At 38.1% G+C, this 24,775-nt stretch overlaps 1 long non-coding RNA gene across 2 annotated transcripts in view; it reads right to left on the reverse strand.

The window, feature by feature from the left end:
• Positions 1-24,775, reverse strand: part of LOC119865899 — a 152,882-nt gene that overhangs the window by 9,221 nt on the left and 118,886 nt on the right. Inside the window, exon 3 of one of the 2 annotated variants that reach the window (XR_005378366.1) lies at positions 9,249-9,448. The exons of the other annotated variant lie outside the window; for it this stretch is intronic. This is a non-coding gene — a long non-coding RNA (uncharacterized LOC119865899). Of the gene's footprint in view, positions 1-9,248; positions 9,449-24,775 lie in introns of those variants that run through there. 2 annotated transcript variants of the gene reach the window in all.

Below are 24,775 nucleotides of genomic sequence, written 5' to 3' on the forward strand. Positions count from 1 at the left end.
TCACGCCCTGGGCCAAAGGCAGGCGCCAAACCACTGCGCCACCCAGGGATCCCCTGCAATTTTATGTTTAAAACAATTTTACAGTAAGTACAGATAAGATCCTATGCATTCCAAACAGAAAACTCTTTGTTTTAACAAATGATCTGTTAATTACTTGAGGGTACATGATTTTGGATTTTTGGATTAATATTTTATGTTATCAAAAAAAATTTTATGTTATCATAGGAAAGTTTAAGCGGAAACTGAGGCACACTGAAATTCATGGCACTTCAATAAGGCTAAATAAAATCACATTAGTTTGGCCATAAAATCTGGCAAATTAATGATCTGAACAAAAGCTACAGCTCAAAAATTATTTTATTGAGAAAAAAGAAAAATGCTAATTCACAAAAATGGTTTTTTAATATGTTACTGGCTAAGCATACATTTTGTACATAAATCTAACTCTAACTGGTTTTTGGGGTAGAAAATGATGTCTTTTTGGAAAGACGATTTAACTTTTCCTTTTTTTAAAAGGTTCGTCTGACTGTAAGAAAGCTGACCCATCCTAATAGGTAGGCATTTTTAAATCTTTTTTTACTGCATTGATTTGGGCTGCTTCTAAGTGGAGAGCCTCCTGGCCCACTGTCCATTTCTGAAGTGACACTTGATGCCTCCTGTTGCTGCCAGGTGAAGTCACTCAGCAAACTTAATCTATGCAACTAGGCCACTCCGTCCTGGCCCTGACATGACACTTGCTGATGTTCAGGCCACAAGATTTGGCTTACTGTGTTCTTACAGCATTCTTATAACTATGTAACTCACATTCTAAAATATTCTGGGAAACAAAGCAACCTACAGGGGAGAGCTTTTGTCATGCACAAATAAGGCAATCGGTGAAGGCCAGGAAACATATTTCCCCCTGGCCTCTGCTCTTAAAATAATCTATTTTGCATGATTAAGAATTTATCTTAAAATGCTCTCTCATATACTAGGTTGAATGAGGATGTCAGCACAGCCTCAGGAGTAGAGATTCTCACATTAAATGCTATCTTAAGAGACCATTGAGAAAACCCCCTACTTCTCTCTTTTCAAAGGAAACATAAAACTCACAAAATACCTGTCAGGAAGAGAAATACAATCTAGATATTTTAAAAAGAATCTGAAAGTAATTATTTATCACAAAATGGCCTCATCTATTTATTAAAGCCCACATCATAAGAGATATTTACAATAATACCTGGTATGAGATAATGTATTGTGGTTTAACACATGCATGACTATATATTATCTTGTTCAAGATTCACAGCCTTTAAATGTTTTAAGCAGAGAAAAAATTATATTCATTTCACAAAGTAGGAAAGCAGAGCTCTGAAAAACCAGTTCCTCCTTTAGAAAGGTGGCTACAAAGGTGAAAGTGCATTCACATATTTAAAGGGCTGGTGACTTGCCACTACGACTGTTTTCCTGTGACATGCTTCCATCAGACTCTCCCTGGGAATACGATGGGCTCCAAGCACAGACCCAGGGGAGCACATGCCTCCTGGGGAGCATGGTGGTGGCGGCGAGATGCCCCAGAGGATAGAGTCTGGTCCCTACGCCTGCATGACTATGAATCATGCTCTGTTATATCCTAGCAATGTGACTGGGAAAAATCACTAAACCCCCTGTGCCTCAGTTTTCTGTAAAGTGAGGTAACAATAATAGCATATCTAAAAGGGTCACTACGAGGATTTTATATATAATACCCCTACACTACACACACACACACACACACACACACACACATACTTTTAAAGATTTTATTCATTCATGAAACACACACAGAGAGAGGCAGAGACATAGGCAGAGGGAGAAGCAGGCCCTATGCAGGAGCCTGATGCGGATTTGATCCCAGGATCCTGGGATCATACCCTGAGCCAAAGGCAGACACTCAACCACTGAGCCACCTAGGCATCCCTGAAAATCCTATTAATACACAGTAAAAACCTGAAAATCTCATCCATCACTATTATTCCTCTTTGCAAGTACTAGAAAGCCCTCTCATCACCAAATACACTTCTAATATAAAAAAATAAACCAACTCAGGACTGTCAATGGCAGAGCCAAAACAGGAAACAGGATCTGATTATAAATGTTGTTAAAAAGGTATGGGCATCTGCACAAATGACAGGATTTTACACTGCTTCATGCATTTATGTTCTAGATGCGAGCTGAAACTCACAGGCAAGGACAGATAGGTCCTCACTCAAGAAACAGGTCCTGGGGACGCTGGGATGCCTCAGTGGTTGAGCATCTGCCTTTGGCTCAGGGCGTGATCCTGGGGTCCTGGGATCGAGTCCCACACTTGGGCTCCCTGCATGGAGCCTGCTTCTCTCTCTGCCTGTGTCTCAGTTTCTCTCTTTCTGTGTCTCATGAATAAATAAATAAAATCTTAAAAAAAAAAAAAAAGCTACCTGACCAGGGAACAAGTTTGCAGAGGGAGGGTCCCCTCCTGGTGGAGGACACTTGTTTGTCTTTACATTTTCTGCAGCCCTTGGCTATCTGATCTAATCATTACATTATCTGCTCAGGTAGATTTTTTTTTAACAAAACAAAACTCATTTGTTTTCCTGTTATTTCTTCCTATTGTAATGCCCTTTTAAGAAAGTCACAAAAGGTTGCAGACTCCAGCTTCTGGGAATAAGTCTCAAGATTGACTTTCTCATAATACATTGGTAAGAAAAAAATCATGTATGATTCATCTTCTACATTTTTCTCTATTTTTTTAAATACTGAAACATTCCACATACCATTAAGTTGCTGAAATATCAGTGATCTCCATACAGAGATTATATGAATTAATAAAATATACCTTTTAACTTGTGAAGTCTATATTTTCCTTAGTGGCATTGGTTTGTACAGATACAGGCAGTTACTTCTAGAGAAGTTTGATAATTAAGGTCCAGTGTGAATAAAGCATATATGAACACACATTCCTCTCATTATAGTTCATGTCACCATAACATATAATAAGCATAAATTTAGAAATGCCATCTTCTAAGCATGCTCACTATATCCCACCGGAGAGAGCTCTTCATTGCCAAGAGTTGTCTTTTAAAAGTTAGCTGTGTTCTATTAGCCACCTGGTAGGTAGGCCTGGACACAAATCTCCTGCACTGGCTCAGCCCCTTGTGCCACGTTCCTGATCTGGTAGCCTGGGCTCCAACACGTATCTAAAGTCCATTTGTTTGACTCACTGAAGAACAACTAGGAACATGGTCCAGGGCCTGTGAGCCAAGTTTGACATAGGCCTTCACAACAAAGAAGCTTGAACCCTACACTTTTATTTAGGGTTTTGACTTTCATTCAGGTTTATCTCATCCACTCCTTTCTCAATGGTGCCAAGCCACACAGCTGAGGCTGGTAAAGCAAGAAGACACTTTACTTCCCTACCAAAATGAACTGGGCCACAGAATTTTGGTGAAGGAGGTGCAAAGCACGACAGAGGCACCCCACCTTTCTACAACCCCACCCCCAACTGCACTGAAAATAAGATCCTACCCCTAAGCAAATGTGTGGCTCACACCTTTGGAATAGTTGGATTCCTCAAGATCGCTCCATGCTTCTGAATCTCTCAGGGAGGAGGAGCTTCGCATTCTGGAATCCACAACACAGGGGGTGCACAGATTCCAATCCAAATCAATCCCAGAGGACAGAGTAAACAGCCACAGGGAGCTACTCTTCTTCCCAGCTGTTGCAGTGACACCTAGTGGCAGCCAGTATTAAAACCCCCAAGAAGAGAGAGCTGGTTATTGGATGCCATTGAGCAGTTTAAGATCATCCAGCTTGTGAAGAGTGGAGGTGGATTTCAAAGTCCAAATTGGTGAATATGTGCTCATTCCAAGTCTTTATATTTGCAATGCATTTTTATGCTTACATAATATACATCTAACAATAATCCTGTGAGGTGATGGTGATTTCATGATAAAATTATGTTTTCATGAAAAAAGAACTCCTTAATTATGTCACTTGTTTCTTCCAAAAGACACGTTGTAGGCAGAATTTCTAAAATTTCTGCTCAAAGCTATCTGTCTCTAAACCCCAGAACCCATGAACATGCTGGGCTATCACTCCCAGGATCATGCTATGTAATGTCATGGTATCTGGCAGAAATGACATTAAAATAGGAAGATTACCCAAGTGGGCACAAGCCCTATGAAGTAGAAAGCTTCTTCAGATTGGTGGCAGAAGAAGGAAGCAAAAGATTGGAAGCACAACGTGCTTCAATGAGCCATTGCTAGCTTGAAAATAGAATGGACCATCTGAAAAGGAAAAGCCCACAAGGACTCAGGGATCTCAGTTCTACAACTGCAAGGACCTGGATTCTTCCAACAACATGAATGAACCTGAAAGTGAATTTGTCCCAGGTGCGTCCAGCTCAGCCAAAACCTTCATTTTGGCCTATGAGAGACTTTGAGTAGAAATCAAGCATTGACCCATATCTCACTCCTCTCCCAAGGAAACTGTGAGATAATAAGTAGATATTTTCAATTACCAAATTGGGAGGGGTGGGGTGCCTATGTGGTGCAGTTGGTTGAGTATCGTACTCTTGGTTTGGCTCAGGTTGTGATCTCAGGGTCATAAGATCAAGCTCCATGTAGGTTCCACACTCTGGGAGAGTCTGTTTGGGATTCTCTCTCTCCCTCTGTCCCTCCCCCATGTTCTCTCATGTAATCTTTCTCTATCTCTCTCTCTCTCAAATAAATAAATCTTTAAAAAATCAATAAAAAATAAATTGCTAAATTGATGGCAACTTGTCATACAATAATAGGAAACTAACACAGATGATTATAAAATTTTGGGGTTATCCCAAAGTAGAAACTACAGAATTAGGACTCCATGTTCTCTCTCTCTCTCTCTCTCATACACACACACACACACACACACACACACACACACACAACCACCATCCTCACCTGATGCTAAATCCTACCTTAAGCTAGTTATCATACTTCCCTGCTCCCTTATTGCAGTGCCCACTCACCTCCTTCACTCTCAGTATCTCCTCTCTGGATTCTTAGCTGGCTTTCTCATGCTGCTAGATTCAGTTTCCTAATATTGCATATCTAGACATTGTTCTCTAGAAGAATGCTGACAGAATGAAGTACATGGTGGCAGGAGTAGTAATAATAATAGGACAATGTAGTGAGTTTTTTCATAAAGCTAAATATTTTACATTTGAGAAACTTTTCATTCTATTTTTTTGGTAAGATGCTCTTTTTTTAAAATGAAATGATTATAATGGTAGTAGGTTGCAGCCTAAATGTTCATAAATTTCTTCTTGTTTGTTTGTCCCTTTGTGATGGGACTTAGTAGCTCCTCCAAGAGGAGGAATCTATTTCTCCACCTCTTGAATCCCGACTTGCCTCAGTGACTTGATTGTGGACAAGAGGCCTTGTGCACTGGGGTTTTCTCTCTTGCTGCTGAAAACCCTTCAACCACCACGTGAACATGCCCTGGCTGGCCACTTGGGATTAAAGACCACATGGAGAGAGACCCTATCTGTCTCAGCTGTCTACACCCAGAGCCCAGATCTGTGACTGAGACATCCTGGCCCATCCAGCCCCAGGCAAGCAGGTCCAGATAAGAGGAATCCCAAAGCATGACAATAATAAATGCATGCTGTCATAAGCCCCTGAATTTGGGGGTGTTTCTTATGTAGCAAACTGATACAACAGCAGAAACTAGTTTAAGGTAGTTTTAAATATATATATTCTTACTTAGAAAACTAAAAAGTAAATAGACTCTTTGTAAATGCTTTTAATTTTCTAAACATTTAACTGGTCCAAGAAATTTTTAAAAATCTCGGAACTACTGCCGTAACCCACAGCTCCAAATAGGTCTTGCTTTGTCTCGCTCAAAAGGCCATGAAAACTGCTCTGCAGAAAGAGCTTTGGATGCCTATTTATAGACAGAGATTTTTCTGCTTGATAAATGATACCAGCCTAGGGGAGGAGAGCAGAGGAGGAGCAGAGAGTTCAGTGGATAAAGCTGCATCGTGAGGGGGTGGAAACCATGACTGGGGCACTAGGGTTGAGGTGAAAGGATATGCTGTCAAGAGCTCAGGGAACTGCAGAGAATCCTAGTTAACCGAGATCTATGTTTCTTAATGTTTTCTGGGGAGAATGTCTGCTGGCAGGCATAGCCCTTTGCTCTCTGACTTCTCTGGAATAAAGCTCCACTGTATTCCAAAGAGTCTACTCGACACTCTGCTCCCCTCCCAAACTCAGCCCTACCCTCTGACTGCCTGACCTTCTAGTAGGGACAACTCTCAGTACCAAGCCAGAGACTGAGAGCTCTATATACCTTATGGAGCAGCAGACTGCATGGCATCAGTCTGAAGCTGTCCTCTGAAAAAAGGCCAAGGTGGTTGCCATCCCTGTTAGGCAGTTATTGTACAATAAACGTAGAGTGAGCACAGGTGCACAGTGTAATCTCCTAAAAGAAGTAAGTTAGTTGCTTGCTTAACCATATTCTAATTTTCATTGGCTTAATTTTTTTTCTCCAAGTTGCCAATTTTACCAAATTCGAAACAAAAGACTGAATTGGTAAAAACATGGGGAGGGACTTCTGCTTTAGGTAATATGGAGAATATGTACAGGAACTGACCCTCCTCCTGAAAACAAATGAAGTATTCTGGATAAATTATTTAAATTCTTGGACCTAAAACCTAAGTGAAGGAACTTGGAGTTAAACAGAATATCGCAGTTGACTTTCTCTCTGGGGGCACTTGCTAAACTGCATAAATTTTAGCTTTGATTTTCAGGACCATACAGAGGGCAGGCCAAAAGCCCAGAGATTGCCCCCATATGTGGAGGAGTCTAATGTGAGCTCCTCTCCAACATAAAGTTGAGACTGAAAAGGGCTATGTGCTCAGTGTATGTGAATGGAAAATGACACCCACCCCCACACCAATAAGGGAATACCAAAAACAACAACAACAACAACAACAACAACAACAACAACAACAACAAAACTATGCTTCCAAATCAAGGCACTAAGCTGAGAAAATAGAATCATTACTGAAAATTTTGACTTACGTGCTGGTCCTCATTGTTTGTTTGGAGCTGTAGTTCACACTGCTTAGTGTGAAAAATATTTCAGGCCAAAAATTTGATTCTGAGTGATCCTTGATTGGTAGTGGTCTCAGATAGTGTTCTGGGAGAAATAAATGCCATCTGTATGTCTTCTTTGGAAAAATGTTTATTCAGGTTCTCTCTCAATTTTTAAATCAGATTATTTGTGGGGGTTTTTGGTGCTGTTATATAACTTCTTTATATGTTTTGGATATTAACCCCTTAGCAGATATATCATTTCAGATGCTCAACATCACTAATCATCAGGGGGATAAAAATCAAAACCACAATGAGGTATCATGTCATACCTGTCAGAATAGTATCAAAAAGACAAAATCAAAACCACAATGAGGTATCATGTCATACCTGTCAGAATAGTATCAAAAAGACAAGAAAAAGAAGTATTGGTGAGGATGTGGAAGAAACAGGACTCTCATGCACTATTTTGGTAGGAATATAGATCAATGTAACCACTTGGAAAACAGTATGGAGGTTTCTAAAAAAATTAAAAAATAGAATTATCATACAATCCAGTAATTCTACTTCTGGGAATTTACCCAAAGAAAACAAAACATTAATTTGAAAAGATACATGCACCCCTATGTTTATTGCAGCATTATTTACAATAACTAAGATATGAAAGCAATACAAGTGTCCACTGATACATTAATGGATAAAGAAGGTGAGGTATATATACCATGGAATATTTCTTAGACACAAAAAGGAATGAGATCTTGTCATTTGTGACAACATGGATGGTATTATGTCTAGATGACAACCTAGAGGGTATTATGCTAAGTGAAATAAGAGAAGACAAATAGCATATGTGAAACCTAAAACACACACACACACACACACACACACACACACACAAACAGAAACAGACACATAAATATAAAGAACAAACCGATGGTTGCCAGGGGAGGGAGGTAAGGGGATGATCAAAATTGCTGAAGGGTATTAAGAGATACAAACTTCCGGTTATAAAATAAGTAAGTCATGGAGATGGGAAGTACAGCATAGGGAATATAGTCAATAATACTGTAAATGCTGTATAGTGACAATAGTGACTACACTTACTGTGGTGAGATAGTATTGTCAAATCAATATGTTGTACACCTGAAACTAATATGACATTCTATGTCCACTGTACTTCAAAAATAAAAATTCTGTATGCTTGAACTTTATAAGTACGATCTGATTTAATCTTCATAATCCCAAGAGATAGGTCAGTCACCAACTGGATGCAATTGCCTCAAGATATGATGAGGTTTTGAGAGGTCAAGTACCTTGTCCAGGCCACATGTTTAGTAATTGGTAGGACTGAGATTCAAACTCAGGTCTCCTGATTCCAGAGCTGGACTGCCTTAGAGAAATAGTACAAACATGATTTTTAAGGAAAGAGTGGAATCAATGCTGGATTTGGAGTAAAAAAAATTGATTGAACTTAGAGCTCCCATTTCTGACTGTTTCTTAGTAAATTACATAATCTCTCAGAGTCTTGGTTTATTCCATTTGTAAATTGGGGATAGTGATATTACCTGACTCTGGTTCTTAGTTTGATAATTAAATAAAGCAACGCATGTGAACGTGTAGTATGCTATACAAACACTATTATCTCTTATAATTTACACTGCTCCAGGTAGACCTATTTGTTTTAACCAATAATATTCTGAATATTCTAGAAATAATGGTGGAAACATCACACACAATCTAACCCTGGTGCAGAAAATTCGAGGTAAAAACTATAAACCAAAAGATATAGTATGCGGAAAAAGTTTTTTTTTTTTTTTTTTTTCTGGTTGGAGGTAAGTCTGAGATGATGAAATTCTTTCCCATAAACTCTAGGGGCTAGGAAAATCAGTAAAAATAGACAATAATTAAGTCACAAACAGAATGCTACAGACAGAAGGTAATTTACATTCCAGAATTTACTTTCTCATGTTAGGTAAGTTTCCACATCATCTATTTACCATTGTCCAGGTAATGAACCTAAAAGAAACTACTTCCTTCTCGTGACAAGCATATTAAACATCTCTATAGGAAAGAGCATAGCTTGAAAAAAAACAAGTGAAATCAAGCATAGAAATCACAGAATTTAAAGTGACATATTTTATTATTATTTTTCAAAACAAATATACTTTAGCTAAGAGAAGACCACTCATATGTGACTGGAGAATGGCTCAGCACCTCCCCAGATGTCCCACCACCTCCGTCCTTTGGGACACCATCACCTTTGCCCACCCAGACTTAATCTCTTTCAGAAATCAAAGTTGTAGGCTTCATCCACCTCCTATAGTTTTTATCCTAATTGGATACGGTCCAACACATTGTTTTCCCTCCTTTGGCACCTATGTTGGAAGAGAAAAATCAGTATGTTTACATGCTCATATCCAGATTTTCTCAGGTATTACCCATACGCTGTTTAATGTCTTATTTTGGCCAAATCATCTCTCCCATGATGTACTGTTTTAGGCTTTGCACGTTTCTTAATCAAAGATGCAATGGGCTGGAAAAGGGGATTTTGAGTGGTCCTGCTTCAGAGTCTGTGGCCCTTTAGCTATGGTATTTACTAAAAGGCATAAGGTACCACAATGGCTGACAGAATTCTTTTGAATTGTTCAATATTTTAAGCAAAGATGGGATCAATGAAATAAATACAAGTCTTCAAAACATCTTTTTTTTTTTCTTCAAAACATCTTTAAGTCATTTGTACTCTTGAAACCCTTCTAAAGAGATGTAAATAAGCACCAATTAAATCAAATAACTGCAATTAGAGGCAAACCTTCTTTTTTGGGGGGAAACTTCCTCTCTATTTCTCTTAGAATTTCAGGGCTTTTCTGGGTCCATGCTCTATTTCTCTTTGGATTCCTAGGACAAAGCATAGTGCCTGGTGTATTTGTTGAATATTTCCTGGGTAAATGAATAAATATACCAGGCCAAGAAATGGCTAAGTGATTGACAAGATGAAAAGTGAGATTTTTTTTTTACTGAGATAGCAAATATTTATATGGTGTAGGAAGACACCAGGTTGAGGGGTTGAGGGTAAAGAAGAAATGGGGATATTAGAACGGTAACAGATGAACAATTAATAAACAGGTCTGCTCTTCGAAGGCTCTTCCCCTCACGTGGAACCCATTAAAAATCCCAAACGGTCATCTAACAGAGATATCCAAACAGAAATGACATCAGGGACCAGCTATGGAACCAGGGTAGCTGGAAGATGATAGGACAGGAGACTAGAAAGGATTTAGAGCTTCACATAGAGTCTGGAATACCATTAAAACTCTTTTAGCTTTTTTATTTCTGTAGGCAGTGGAAAGCCATCAATATTGTTTAGAGCATAATGGATATGCATTGCTCCACAACCCTTGAGGGTCAAGTGATACCAAACTTCTGTATTTTCTCCAACTAAATCAGAGCCAGTACCAGCGTCTGTCTGTTCCTGCTCTTACGTCTGTCTCTAGTGTTCCTCCTCTTTCTTTGGATCATTTGAGAATCCCTTGAGGCTTTGACCACTCGAACAAGAGGATTGCCACACTTCTAGTTTCAGAGAACAGTTAAGTCCTCACCAATAAACCTTTTCTTTTTTTAAGTGCAATGAAATTCACAAGCATAAAACAAACCATTTTCAAGTGAACAAATCCCACTAAGTCTTCTGACCCTTCTGTTGCCCCACACACTGCTGTTGGGGTTGGAGCCCCTTTGGCTGTCTGATGCTGCTCTTCCATGTGGAGGTCAAGTCTCTCCTGCCCCCCTTTCTGCCTCAAATGGTGGGAAATTTGGAAGTGAAGTTCCCGACAGGGACTCCACCCCCTTTGCCTGATCTCAGATTACCCTTGCTCAGAGACTCTGAGGTTGAAGTGCCAGTGCTTGGCTATAGGGGGCCCAATTCTTCTGAGGACCTGTCTCACTGAGATGGATTCAAGCACCATCTTGGGCATCTACCTCTCCCAGAACCTGCAACTCTGTTGCCTTCCTGCCCCAAAGAATCAATCACACCGCTCTGCATTTATTTCCACCCCACCCTCCACTCAGACCAAAAGATTACTTCCATTCCTTTCTGACAGCTCATTAGGAAGAAGGTCCAGCCTTTAGGCCTCCATCCCCATCCCCCCCAAAAACCCACCCTATTTTATTTTTAATCTTAGAAAGTACAAGTAGTGTTCTTGATAAATTTTAATTCTTCCTCCTCAGTTAATTCATCCTCCTCACCCCATAAATAAGACAGACAGCAAGACCTTGTTATATGAAAAACAGACACACATACAGAAGCCTCAGTTGTTCAGGTCTTTGATGAAATTTTGCTCTATTAGTTTTATGTAAAACTTCAGACCATTTCTGGAGGACACTTGATAGGGAAAGAATATAGAGAACACAGGTGTTTGAAAGGGATACTGGAAGCTTCATTAGAGGAAGGAGCACATAATGGGAAGATGGTGACCTCAACATGCCGTGGAGTAGGTAGAGAGTGTGTGCAATTGGCAGGTCCCCTACATGGAAAGTTGACATTCTGTTAAATGCCTGGGGTAAAATAATGGAGGACACAGCCCTCAGCATATTTTATACATTCCATAAATGCAAAATAAATAAATTCTATGGGAAGGCAAAAGGAGCCTCAGTGGTTTATTCCAGGACACTATCCAAGCATCTCTCTCTCTCTCTTTTTTTTTTTTTTTGTATTTTTGATTGGAAGCTTCTTAGCTTTTCTCCTGAAAACAAAAATTTAAGTGTTCAGTTTTTTTTTATTTTGCAGATGACATTTCATATTACATTTTCTAATTCACCTGAATATACATTCTGTCCCAGGAACTGTCAACCTGAATCTATAGGCTGACATCAATTTCTTGTTATAGGGACACTGAAATGTCTGTGAAGTCTTTCCTGCATATAGGACCATTAGGACAGTTTCCATTCCACCATCAAACATTACTCTTTTAATTATTCAAAACTTAGCACTGTACCAATAAGCAAACAGAAAAAAAAATTAGATTTGGAACTTTCAAGAGACACCTCATATAGTCATGGAGAAAATGTTCCCTTCCCAGGGGGTTAGATTAGTAGGTATCTGGCAAGCAAGTACCTTCTGAGTCTGCCTTGGGAACTAGCCCAGAAGAGACTTGAAGGCATTCTTTAAATTCAATACCTGTTTGTTCAGGTGTGTCCTCTTTAGCCATGTGCATCCCACTTGGCCTTAATGATCTTTTCTAATAACTAAAAGAGCAACAAATCAGCCCTTTGTCTCCACTCAGTAAAGGCTGAGCTCTACTCTTCCTCCCTAACATTCTTTTATGTTTGTTATCTTGCAACATTGTTTCAGTGTTAGGACATTTTGAATGGGGTCAAAGGTGGAGAAAGAATCCACATCTTAAAGAACCTTTTGTGTAAATGGGTAGAAACCTAGAATAAATTAGTGCATTCTATTATTCTTATCTTTTGTTCTTTACCCTGGGGCATAATATCTTTTATCTAAATGCTACATAGCCAGGTCTCAGTTCCATTAAAATCACTTGATCACCTTGAATAGTGATATTTCTTTTGCTAATTTCTTATTGTATCCTAAATAGATTATGCGTACTTACATGCACTATATACAAAATTCCTTTTATTTCCAGTGAGGACAGGCAGACAGTAAGACCTTTCTTGGACATGTTGAATTATAAGCAGATTTTAGTATATTTGATAGTCTGCAACATCTAAATTTTGATAAATCAATGAGAACTAAAAAACAAACAAAAAAGCCAAAAAAAAAAAAAAAAACCAATCCTAAAACATCCCTTTTATTTCTCTAAAAAAGAAATAAAAGAAAGAGCTTGACTTTGGATATCAGAAAGCCAAATACTGATTCCTTCTTTTACTCTGTATTTCTACTGCAACCAACCTAACCTTATAGAAATAAATATGCTTGCAGAATAGAGATAGGCTGAACATCAGGAAATGCAAAAGAAAAAAAAAAAAACACCTTAATAAAGATGCTCCTTGTTACATATGCATGGTGACTTGCAGATTGCCTCTTTCCACTTGCCTACTTCCACATTTATTATCTACCAAATGCTAGGCATTGAGCTTTGTGACAGGGACACAAAATAATGGTTTATGTCCTCATTGGGTCACAGCCTAACCCTGTACTAATCCAATACTGTAGCCACTAGTCCCATGTGGCTATTGAACCTTGAGTTGTGCTGTATGAAAGATGCATCAGATTTCAAAGATTTAGCACACAAAAAAAGAATAAAAAGTACTTCAATAGTAATTTTTACATTGATTACATGTCAAAATGGTAACATATTGGATATGTTGGATTAAATAGAAAATATTAAATCAACTTGCCAGTTTTTTTTCTTCTTTATTGTGGCTATTAAAAATTTTAAACTTACATATGTGGTTTGGGTAATATGGTAAGAGTTGTAGTGATAGAGGTAGCCACAGGGAGCCACATGTAACTTAGAGAGGGGCGATGAGGACAAAGAAAGCATTCCAGTTAAGGGAGTGTGTATTATATGTATAGCTCAGTATGTGGCACATAAGAAGTGCTCAATATCTGAAGGCTTTTACAGACATTGAGAGGAGATGTGGCATGGAGAATGGTAGGAACTGGAAGTAACTGGAATAAAAAAATTAGGGAGCAAGAAGTGACAAAAGAAGAGACTGGAGAGATGGAGGAAACAGACCTTTGCCAACAGGGAGTTTAGTTTTTTATCCTGTAGGTGGTTGATACGTGAAGGGTTAAGAGGGTGACTGAGATTTTCACACCAGGGAACACAGCTGATAAAGGATGAATTAAGGGAGACAAAAATGCAGGCAGGGATGAGTTAAAAACTCACAAAAGGTCAGATACAAAATGATGAGGACCTAAACCAGCTTAGTGATGGTAGGGGGTGCAGAGTCCGTTAATATTTGGGAGGTAATGGGAAGCCATTGGTTAGATTTGGTGGGGGAGGGAGAGAGATGATTCAAGGACTACTCCATTTCAAGTTTGGATGATTAGGGGCATAGTGATGCCACCAACTGAGAGAGAGGGCAAGGAGATATGCCAGGGTGGATGGGAAGCTGGGCTCATTTTTGAGCACTTTGGCTTTGAGACAATAGGACTATGAGGATCCATGTCTTTCAGGCAATTGGATAAACAGGATTAGAACTGTGTAGACATCTATGCTGGGGCTCTAGGTTGGGGATTCTTTTGTGACAAAGAATAGGACAGGATCAGATCCAACTTACCACTTACAAGAGCAGAGTAAGAATTCATGTACATTATTTTACATCATAAAACAATTCTCTAGATGTCTTCATACCGGAAGGACTCTCACAGTTTACTAATACATGAAACCCTGAAAACTGCTGCCATAGGAAAACAGGGGCCCAGAGAGGGCTTTTCCGTTTATTTATTTTTAATAATGTTAGTAGGAGTATGCTCATGGGCATAAGGGAAGAAATAGAAAATGACATGCAGAAGATTCAGAAGGGCAAGAGGATGACTGGGGAACCAAGTCCTGATTGATTTTGGAGGATGAGATCAAGGCCTAGAATATGAGAATGGGCACTTCATGCTCTGAAATTAGAGAAAATAAGGTAAGCAGTGCTGTGCTCCCCACTAGGATATGAAAAATGTCATAGCTATAGGCATCAGAGAAATTTTTTAAATTTTGGGAGAGTTATGAGTGCATAATAAGCTGTAATAATTAATTTAGACAATACATTCTGTTGGTGAGATTATGGCAAAATAGGACTGTCATACGTTACTAGAAGGAATATAAATTGATACATATCCCAAAGGAGGTTAATATGGCAGCTTCTAGCCAAACTATAATTACATGTAATTCCACTTTTGGAAATTGGTTCTACAGATACACTGGCTCATATTTGTTTATTCACTGGAGCAGTATTTATCATAGCAAAGTGCTGGAAGCAACATAAATACCCATCAATGGGGTAGTACGTAAGCAAATAATAGTACATATACCAGTGGAATATTCTTTAAGCAACCACAAAGACCTCTCCCCATACTGATTTGAAAAAATTTCCAAGATATATGAAGTGTTAGAAAGCAAGTCAGGAAGCCAGCTTCATAAAATCTACCTTTTGTGTTAAAGAGAGGTACAATAATCTATATTTATATTTACTTGTATATGTATAAAGAAATCAGTAATTGTGGTAATGTAAAGAGGGTAAGGACTGGATAGATAGGATAATACAGGGAAAGAAGGGAGGCTTTGCACTGTATAGTTTTTACATCTGTGTTTTATATAATGGATATGTTTTATATTAAATAACTCACAGAAAACATAAGCACTAAAACAAAAAATCAAGCATATTTGTGATAGGGAGCTATCAAAATGTAAGGTCACTTACGACTCCTTGTCATATATTGACTAGCTTCAACCAATTGCTGTTACCAGACCATGGCCTGTTCTTTCCCACATGAAACCTGTAATGCTTCTCCCCAAATATTTGCCTGAAGTTGTTCCATATTCTTTTCTTATCCTTTATTACTATCTCAAAGAAAATATGAGTATTATTTTCACCCAGAGAGTTTAAAGAGAATACAGCTTAAAAAAATAAAATGTTCTGAACCCGTGTCCCAAATGATCCTCATGAGAAGTAAAAACAGAGACATACAAAGGTACTTATGTGGTAGCCACGCAATCTCTCTAGGGAACAAGAATTTCAGAAGCAGATATACAAAAGCTTGATGAAGAAATAACACTAATGAGGCACAAATCTGTGCATTTGGGCAGGAAGGCTAGAAGTCCAGGATGAACCACAATTAAGGACCCAAAGGAACAATTTGTTTGTTGAGCTAAGGATGTTTGCTCCAAGGTACATCCTCGGCCAGCATCTGGAATGCTGCTTGCACTCATAAATACCCACTGAATGAAGGAGGAATGGATTCAGGACTGTGGTCAAAGTACTGAATTCTTCACAAGCACTTTGTGTCTGTCCTCTCAATCAGTGAGCCTTATTTTTAAATTATAACAAACATGAGTTTAAGGGAATAAAAACCCAGTGTAAGTAAAAGAGAATAAGAGAACACTCATAGACACTCTGGGTTCAAATCTTCAGACTCAGATAAATCATAAATGAGCTTTCTGAAAAATCTGTCAGTGTGATCACAACTGACAGATTTTTAGTCTTGGAGAAAGAACAGCGAAGGTGAGAAGTAGTCAACCCCAAAGAAAGAGGAAGAAAAGTATAGTTTAGAAGCTGTGAGACTATAACATGGACTTTCTTTTATGTCCAAATTACAGAGCAAATTATAAAACAAGTAGTTTTTAAGTGCTTAAAAAGAAATTAGTAATCATTTAGGAACCAATAGTTATTTACTACATTGACCTATTCTCATATCACTGGATTAAAAACTTAAGAAAATGTAGTAATGGAGTTCACAAAAAAGTACATTAAACTTTCATTGATAACCTAGAAATACGCCAGCCTGGTACCATACTTAAGGGGCTGCTGAAACTACAAATGAATATCTATTATGTGCCATGCACATAGAAGGTTCTCAGTAAATATTTATTGGTTTAATGAATGATTAGCCAGTTTTCCCAGGCAGTTAATTCTCTATTTTTTATGTGCTTGTCACTCCCATTAGAATATCATAAAATCCTTCAGCTAGAGCCTTACTCATCTTTTGTCCTCAGGGCCCAACATTGTGCCTAAAACAGCATGGTGCTCAGTTAGCGTTTCTGAATTTAAAAAACAAACAAACCCAAACACAGAATAGAAATACCCAAAGCTCAGAAGGTCGGGAATGAAAGTACTCAACTTTTTTTTTTTTTTAAAAAGGATTTATTTATTTATTTATTTGAGATTGAGAGATTGCAGGGGGAGGGTAGATAACAGGAAGAAAAAATCCCAAGCCAACTCCCCATTGAGCATGGAGCCCAATATGAAGCTTGATTCCAGGACTCCAAGATCATGACCTGAGTCAAAATCAAGGAGTCAGACACTTAACCAACTGAGCTACCCAGGTGCCCCAGTACTAAATAAACTCTTTTTCTAAACAATAACATGATAGGACTACCTTTCAAAAAGAAATATAATCTTGAGCTGGATGAATAAAGAGCCCACCTGTCATTCTGCCAGGGCTCAGACCACATCAGGAGGTGTTGCTGCATATTTTAAAGGGGACCTTGATGAACTGAGTCCCAGGATATTGAAAAGTATGAGAATAAGCTCCAATGGAGAATAATTTGATTTTGGGAGATATTGAGGTTAAGAAGAGAAACTTAGAGAACCATGGCATTTTCTTTAAGTATGAGCAAAGTGTTGTCACAATGAAGAAAGACTGGACTTATTTCATGTGTCTTCACAGCACAGAATGAGGTAGATGGTATAGGTGGTTGCATTTGTTTAAAATAGGAGGTAAAGGTTCTAGCAATTAGAGTTGCTCACTAATGGAACGGACTGATCTCAAAGTAGGAAACTCTTTTTCTCTGAAAATTTCCAAAAGAGTTAAAAGAATCCCATAACAATCCAACAGATGTATTGAAGGTATTATGGAGGGTATTCTTGAATTGGAAGAAAAAATAATTAAGGCCACCACCCACCTTCCTTCTAATGCATGGCTTTTATTGCATTATTCCTTCAAATGCATGATTTTATTATTGTCTTCAGTTTATATATTCCATTTTTCTGTATAATTTCCATTACAGGCACCATGTTTTCTATCTTAAAATTTCTTCTTTTACTTTGGTTAAGCTGTTTTTTTTTTTTTTTAAGATTTTATTTATTTACTCATGAGAGACACAGGGAGAGAGAGGCAGAGACATAGGTAAAGGGAGAAGCAGGTTCCCTGAGGGGAGTATGGAGGTGGGACTCAATCCCAGGACCCCAGGATCATGACCCAGGTGCCCCTGGTTAAGCTGTTTGACTCTAACTAATTCTATACTATGCTTAACTATCAATAAACACATTAATGTTCAATTATTCCTTTTCATCAATAGATATTGGTTTGTTTGAATTTAAGCACTTCCCTATTTTTACTATGTAAGCAAAGAGATTATCTTCTTTCCACAAAAATATGCCATTGAATTGCCATTCTGTACCATACATCCGTTTTCCTCTTCAAAAACTCACAACCTATTGACTTCTAGCTACACTCTAAACACATCTCACATCTTCAAAATATTCCCAATAACTATGCATACAGATACCTCCACAGTACGTCATTAAGAACATAAATATAGGGATGTCTGGGTGGCTCAGTGGTTGAGCATCTGCCTTTGGCTCAGGGCGTGATTCTGGGTCTGGGGATCAAGTCCCACATTGGGCTCCCTGCAAGGAGCCTGTTTCTCCCTCTCTCTGTGTCTCTGCCTCTCTCTCTGTGTCTCTCATGAATAAATAAATGAAATCTTAGAAAAAAAGAACATAAATATATTTGAGTAAAGCAACTCAAAATGTAATTGGTTAACTATTGTATCTTTATCTGTGATTGTTACTGTCTTTACTAGAAACTACTATGTCTAAAAGAGCAACTTTTCTTTGTGGAGTTGTTTCCAACTGTTGCTGAATTCTTGATATTTTCCTTATGATATCCATTTGAGAAAAGAGAAATAAATGGAAGTATCATTTTTTGAAGAAAATAGATGGAGGATAGAGAAGTAGTGAGTATATATCAGTGACTAACTAGATTATAAGGAAGAATGAAATTATTCAATAACACAGAAACAAGTAAATAATTACATCAAAATATGCAAAAGTGGGCAGCCCAGGTGGCTCAGTGGTTTAGCGCTGCCTTCAGTCCAGGGCCTGATCCTGGGGACCAGGAATCGAGTCCCATGTCCAGCTCCCTGCGTGGACCCTGCTTCTCCCTCTGCCTGTGTCTCTGCCTGTGTGTGTGTGTGTGTGTGTGTGTGTGTGTGTGTGTATGTGTGTCTCATGAATAAATAAATAAAATCTTTTTTAAAAAAAGAATATGCAATAGTAAATTTAAGGATCAGGATATTTGAGATTCTATTTTAGGAACATAATTTTTAAGTTCTTAAAGTTTTAATAGAGCTGCTTCCTGTATGGTCCCATGACACATTGACCTCTACTGGAGTAATGCTTATAGAGTTGTGATTACTACTAGGGACTATCTTCTTGTCCCTATTTTGCAATTTCAGTCTCTGCCTTGTATAGGGCTTGGAACATCAGAGATTCTAAATGTTTGTTGAATGAATACATAAATGTAGCTGGATCTAGAAATAGGTCAGTGGCATAATTGAAAGGTTAAAACATCAGTGATAGATACTCCTGATAGTTAAATTATATCAGAGAGGTTAAAAGATTCATATTGGTATTGAACATTCAATTTTACTGATATGAAACTTCATATCAGTAAAGACATGAAGAAATTAATCCCAAGGAAACAAAATGGCTTCCAGGGAACAGAGGAACAGGTCACTTAATACCCAGTATAAATTAATAAGGTGAAAATAGTGTGTCTATGGAAATCAGGTGGGCATTTGTACCTGTACTAATGGAAACAAAGTTACCACCCGCTACATTTGGAAAGGTATCTTCTGTGTACAGGCTCTTTAGAGATGAAGAATTCATGAGGTTACCACACCCAATCTCCACAAAGCTCCAAATAAAGAAAACTGCAGACCACAGCATCTGTATCGTAACCTATATCATAGTCATATGATGGCATTTTGAAGCAGCCCAGGATCCTGTTGTTTGGTTTGGATGTCAGTTCAACACTTTACTGGGACAGACTCCAAAAAAGTAGCTCAGTTACATCTTCTGCTCGGCAAGGACCTTGAAGGTTCACCTGTCCCCCACCCTCTCAGGACTGATAGACTTCTACCTCAAGGTTTCCATAAACTTCCAGAATCACTTGTCAGGGTTATCCCATCACACTCCCCTTTCAATAGGTTCTTTATTTTCCATCAGAATGCCTTCCTAAGATTAGGTTTATCCCATAATGCATTTCAAAGCATTTTAGAATGGGGAAATACAAATATGCAGTTCCATTTTTTTTAAATGAAAGAAGCTGTAGTCATGGTTCAGAACTCAGTACAATCCTTAGTGCTAGCAATAGGGAGTTGGCAGTGGCACTGGTGGCATTGTCGGGGGGGGGGGGTCCAGAGTGCCCTACATGTAAATCACACATTATGCAACTCCCAGGGTAAGCTGGCATTGATGACAGTGTGATTATGCGCTGGTATGGGGCTCTGGGCGGGGGAGCTCAAGGTACGTGTTATCTCCACCAATTTCACAAAGACATTTAATCAGGAAAAATTGTAAATTACTCAATGTTAGTCCTCAGTTTGACTAAAACCCCATTATATTCCTTAGGTTTCCTGGCCTTTAAGCAGATAACAAGTAGATGTAGCAAAGCATTAGAGGCATTGGAAGGTACAGGTGAAACCTGGCCCTGGGGACAGAGTCCCATGCCAGGTTTTCTAAAAGGAAAAATGACTCTGTTAGAACAGAATGTTTCGGGTGAAATTTGACTTTACTAGGATTTCTAGTTTTATCCTTCCAGTAAGTGGTCAGATTCATCTTCATCAAAGTAACCTACAAAGTAAGTTACAAATAATCAAAAATTTGGCAGTGGTCTTGACTAAGGAATAGATAAGGGCAAAAGAAGCTTTGTTAAGAAAGAAACACAAAACAGCCATTATTAAGAAAAAGAATGCAAGGTTTTGAGGCTATTTGCTAAAAGCAACATTTTCACTTATTAAACAAATACTTTACTTTAGGGTCCTATGTGTCGACTTTTAGAAAATACCTATGGTCACTTTGGGAAGCATTCTTAACAAAAGAAGCAATGAAGGTTGTTTTATAACAAAATTGCTATAAAAATTTTTTATGCAGTGTTATGCAACACTGAGTTAATATTTTTATAAAAACCCTTTTGTCAAGGTCCTAAGTACTTGGCATCTCACATTACAGTTCTTAACAATCACAGAATCTTACACTTATGAGGTGACACAACTGGGCAAATTGAGACCTGGGCGATTCATGACTGTAGATAGGGGTCCTGATAAGTGCTCATACCAAACATGGTCTTAGGCAGAGTCCCATTAGAACATTCCCACAGACATAAAAGGATTACTGCAAGAAAATGGTCTCTGAAAATGAAGCCACGAAGTAAACACTAGGGTGAAACTACAAGATACTGTTGAGGAACAGTGGGTGGTCTTGACAAGCTGGGAGTTTGAGGAGCTCTAAGACCAGTGTGGAGACAGGAAATAAGGGCTTATGACAAGATGTATTCTTGTGGATACATACATATGTCACAAACCTACTACAATGCCTCATAGGAATGAAGCACACCAACGTCAGGAATCCATTGCTAACTTTTGGGAGGGACAGATGGGGAAAGGATGGAGAAGGATGTCTCAGTGCACAGATGGTACCCAACTTATGATGATTCAACTTAAGAATTTTTTTACCTTATGATGGTGCAAAGGTGACAGGCATTCGATAGAAACCATGCATTGAAATTCTAATTTGGATAGGAGGTGCAATATTCTCTGATGATGCTAGGCAGCAGCCACAGCTTCCAGTCAGCCAGGCACTTGCAAATATAGCCAATATAACTACCACCATTCTGTTTATCACTCTCAATACAGTAGTCAATCAATTATATGAGATATTCAACACTCTTATAAAACAAGAGTTGTGTTAGATGATTCTGTCCAACCATAGGCCAAGGTAAAGTGTTCTGAGCATGTTTTAAGGTAGCTAGGTTAAGATTTGATGTTCAGTAATGTATCAAATGCATGTTTGACTTATGATATTTTCAACTTATAACAGGTTTATCGGGATGTAACTGCATTGTAAGTCTAGGAAGATTTATATATGAAAGGTTTAATTTCTTAAAATATTATTACTTGTTTTGAAAGTGGATGCATAGGTATCTATGATATTATTTTTTATTCTTTTTTTGACAAAGTGCTTCATAATTATTTTTTAATTTAAGAGAAAAAAAAACCTGAACGCTATATAAACCACAAATAAATCAAAGAAAATATATGTTACGAGTTAAAGAGAAAGGCACATCCATTCTTGGGAGAACCAAAGAAGTTGGTATCCTGATCTGATGACAATGAAGATCTTGGAAGTCTGTGTAGAAGCTGATAGGTTTTTTTTTTGTTTTTTTTTTCTTAACCAATGTTCACTTTATAAGGTTGGAGTGCTGTTTAAATAGATGGAAGAATTCTTTAAAAATCAGAAAAAAAAATCTCTACAGGAGGCCCAGCATTGCCAGCTATCCTCAAGTATGAAACAACAGAAGAATAAGGAGGAGCCTTTGAGAAGATCACCATGGGAAGAGCTCAGGGTGCTGTTTTTATGGTTGTCTTTTAGTTTTTGCTTTTAAAGAGTCCTTACCCAGTATCTGCACTATGTAACATTATTTGACCAAAGTACACCCACCGACCCACCCACCCACCCACCCACACACACACACACACACACACACACACCACGTCTAAATGAGATATACTATCCCTAAAAATAAATAGGATTCTAAAATTCCTATCAAATTGTACTTTCTATTTTACGTCAACTTAATCTTCTAAGGAAATTTCTAGGAAGCACTTTGCAGACCAAATGAGAGTTCCAAAATAAATTTTATGATGTTCTAAAAAGGGGCAGGATCTATTAAAGACAATACTTCAGTGTCTCAATGTTATAAAATCTGTCTCTTATTTAAGTTATAACATACCTAGAAGTAAAAAAGAAGCCAAATTTTTAAAAAATGAGATTACCCATACCAGGGATTAAGATCCAACAAGTGGGAAATACCTAGTCAGTTTTATAAGGATTAGAAACGCTGGTTCTTTCACTTTCTATTATATTTCTGGTGAATTCCTGACATACTTTATTTGTATTTTTCCTTCAGTTCTCTCACTTTGGGATAAAGTTATATTCCTGAACACTTCTCTCCCTTCCTCTTACCTATTTACTTTCTCTTACCCAAGACGTTGTTCTGCCATAGGCAATCTTTGGATTTTCCCATGTGATGACCTCCTACTAATCATTACACATCCAAACAATGTACAAATCACCAGGCAAGGTAAATCAGATTGTCCTTGTTTTCCATGATGGTTCTAAAGCTCTGAGAGGTGAAGTCACTTATCCAAGGCCAGACAGGCAGTAAGTGATAGATACAAGTTTCAAACCCAAATCTTTCTTTCTTTCTTTTTTTAAAAAAGATTTATTTATTTTGGAGAGGGGGAAGGTGGGGCAGAGGGAGAGAGAGAATCTAAAGAAGACTCTCTATTAAGCATGGAACCTAATGCAGGGCTCAGTCTCATGACCCTGAGATCATGCCCTGAGCCAAAACCAAGAGTCAGACGCTCAACCGAATGAGCTGCCCAGGCACCACACAAACCCAAATCTTTCTGATTTCAAAGCACATATGCTCTCTATTCCACTATGACTTCACAAATTCAGCACCTATTATGTGTCAAGTAATATGCTAAGTGCTTGCACATAAACTACAATAATAGAAATGATCCTTATCATCACATAAGCAACAGTCTCCTCTCTGACCAGTCTCAAGAATCTAGATAGATGTTCAATGGCTCTGTAGTTACCTGTGCCAGAAAGCAGACATCAGTGACACCAGCTGGCACTTTTTGTTTGCTTGTTTTTTAAATTCCTAAGATTTTTCAGCATTAAATTTCCCTGAGGACCATTAAAGAATTCAGGAAAATTTTAGTTTAGGGCTACTTCCTCCTTTCACAGACCTCACATGATGTACATGGCCCTGTCTTGACAATTTCCCCCTGACCTTCTTGTGTAGCCATAAGAGATGCCAAATTTCACCAGATTGTATTTTGTATTCTAAAGTGGTATGGACTAGGGGTTCTTCCTCTGACTGCCCTCTGTCTGAGTTGTTGGATATGGGGCATTTCCCCCATAGGGCAGATTACCCAGTTAATGAGGATCAGGACAAGAACCCTGTCATAGCTAGTCTTTTCTCCGATGTCCATGGCCTCTAGAAACCATAGAAATAGTGCTGAATGCCTGAGCCCCTTGATTATTTTGCTGTTAAATAACTGGTGTGGCTTTTGTGCTGAATTTCTCTTTCTGAAAAGCTCAGGAAAAGTCAAAGGAAATCCCCAATATATACAGATACTTTCACCACAGTATTGTTAGAGAGAAACAAATGTCCAAGAGTAGGTAATTGGTTAAGGATATCAACTCACCTAGAATACTATCATCACACCATTAACCATTATGGTTATAAAGACAAGGTAGTAACATAAATATAAATACAATATAGTGTTAAGATAACAATTATATATATATAGGACTTAAAAACATTTTCTTAATGAAAAAAATTGAAAATATTCACAGATTTGTGTTGAGGATTTTAGGTGATTTGTTTTTCTTTTTTCTATTAGTACAAATAACATAGTAAAAGAAAGGCTTGTAGCTATTCTTTTAGCATGGACAATTGTGACACATTTTTATGATTAGTAGCCATATAACTTCAAGTATAGACTGAGTGTAAAGGGCTCAACAAATCCAAGGTTGAATCTGTGTGCATGGTATGATCTTATTATTCAAACTCTCAGTGTCTCAATTCCTCATATATAGAATGGAGAAAATAAAGATATCTCTATCACAGAGTCTTTAAGATGATTAGATGAGCAAATGCTTCAAAAAAGACCAAAGCTATGCCTGGCACATGGAAGGAACTTGGTAAGAGTTAGCTATGATCCTTGTGT

Source organism: Canis lupus, chromosome 25, assembly GCF_011100685.1.
Source record: "Canis lupus familiaris isolate Mischka breed German Shepherd chromosome 25, alternate assembly UU_Cfam_GSD_1.0, whole genome shotgun sequence".
NCBI classification, from domain to species: domain Eukaryota; kingdom Metazoa; phylum Chordata; class Mammalia; order Carnivora; family Canidae; genus Canis; species Canis lupus.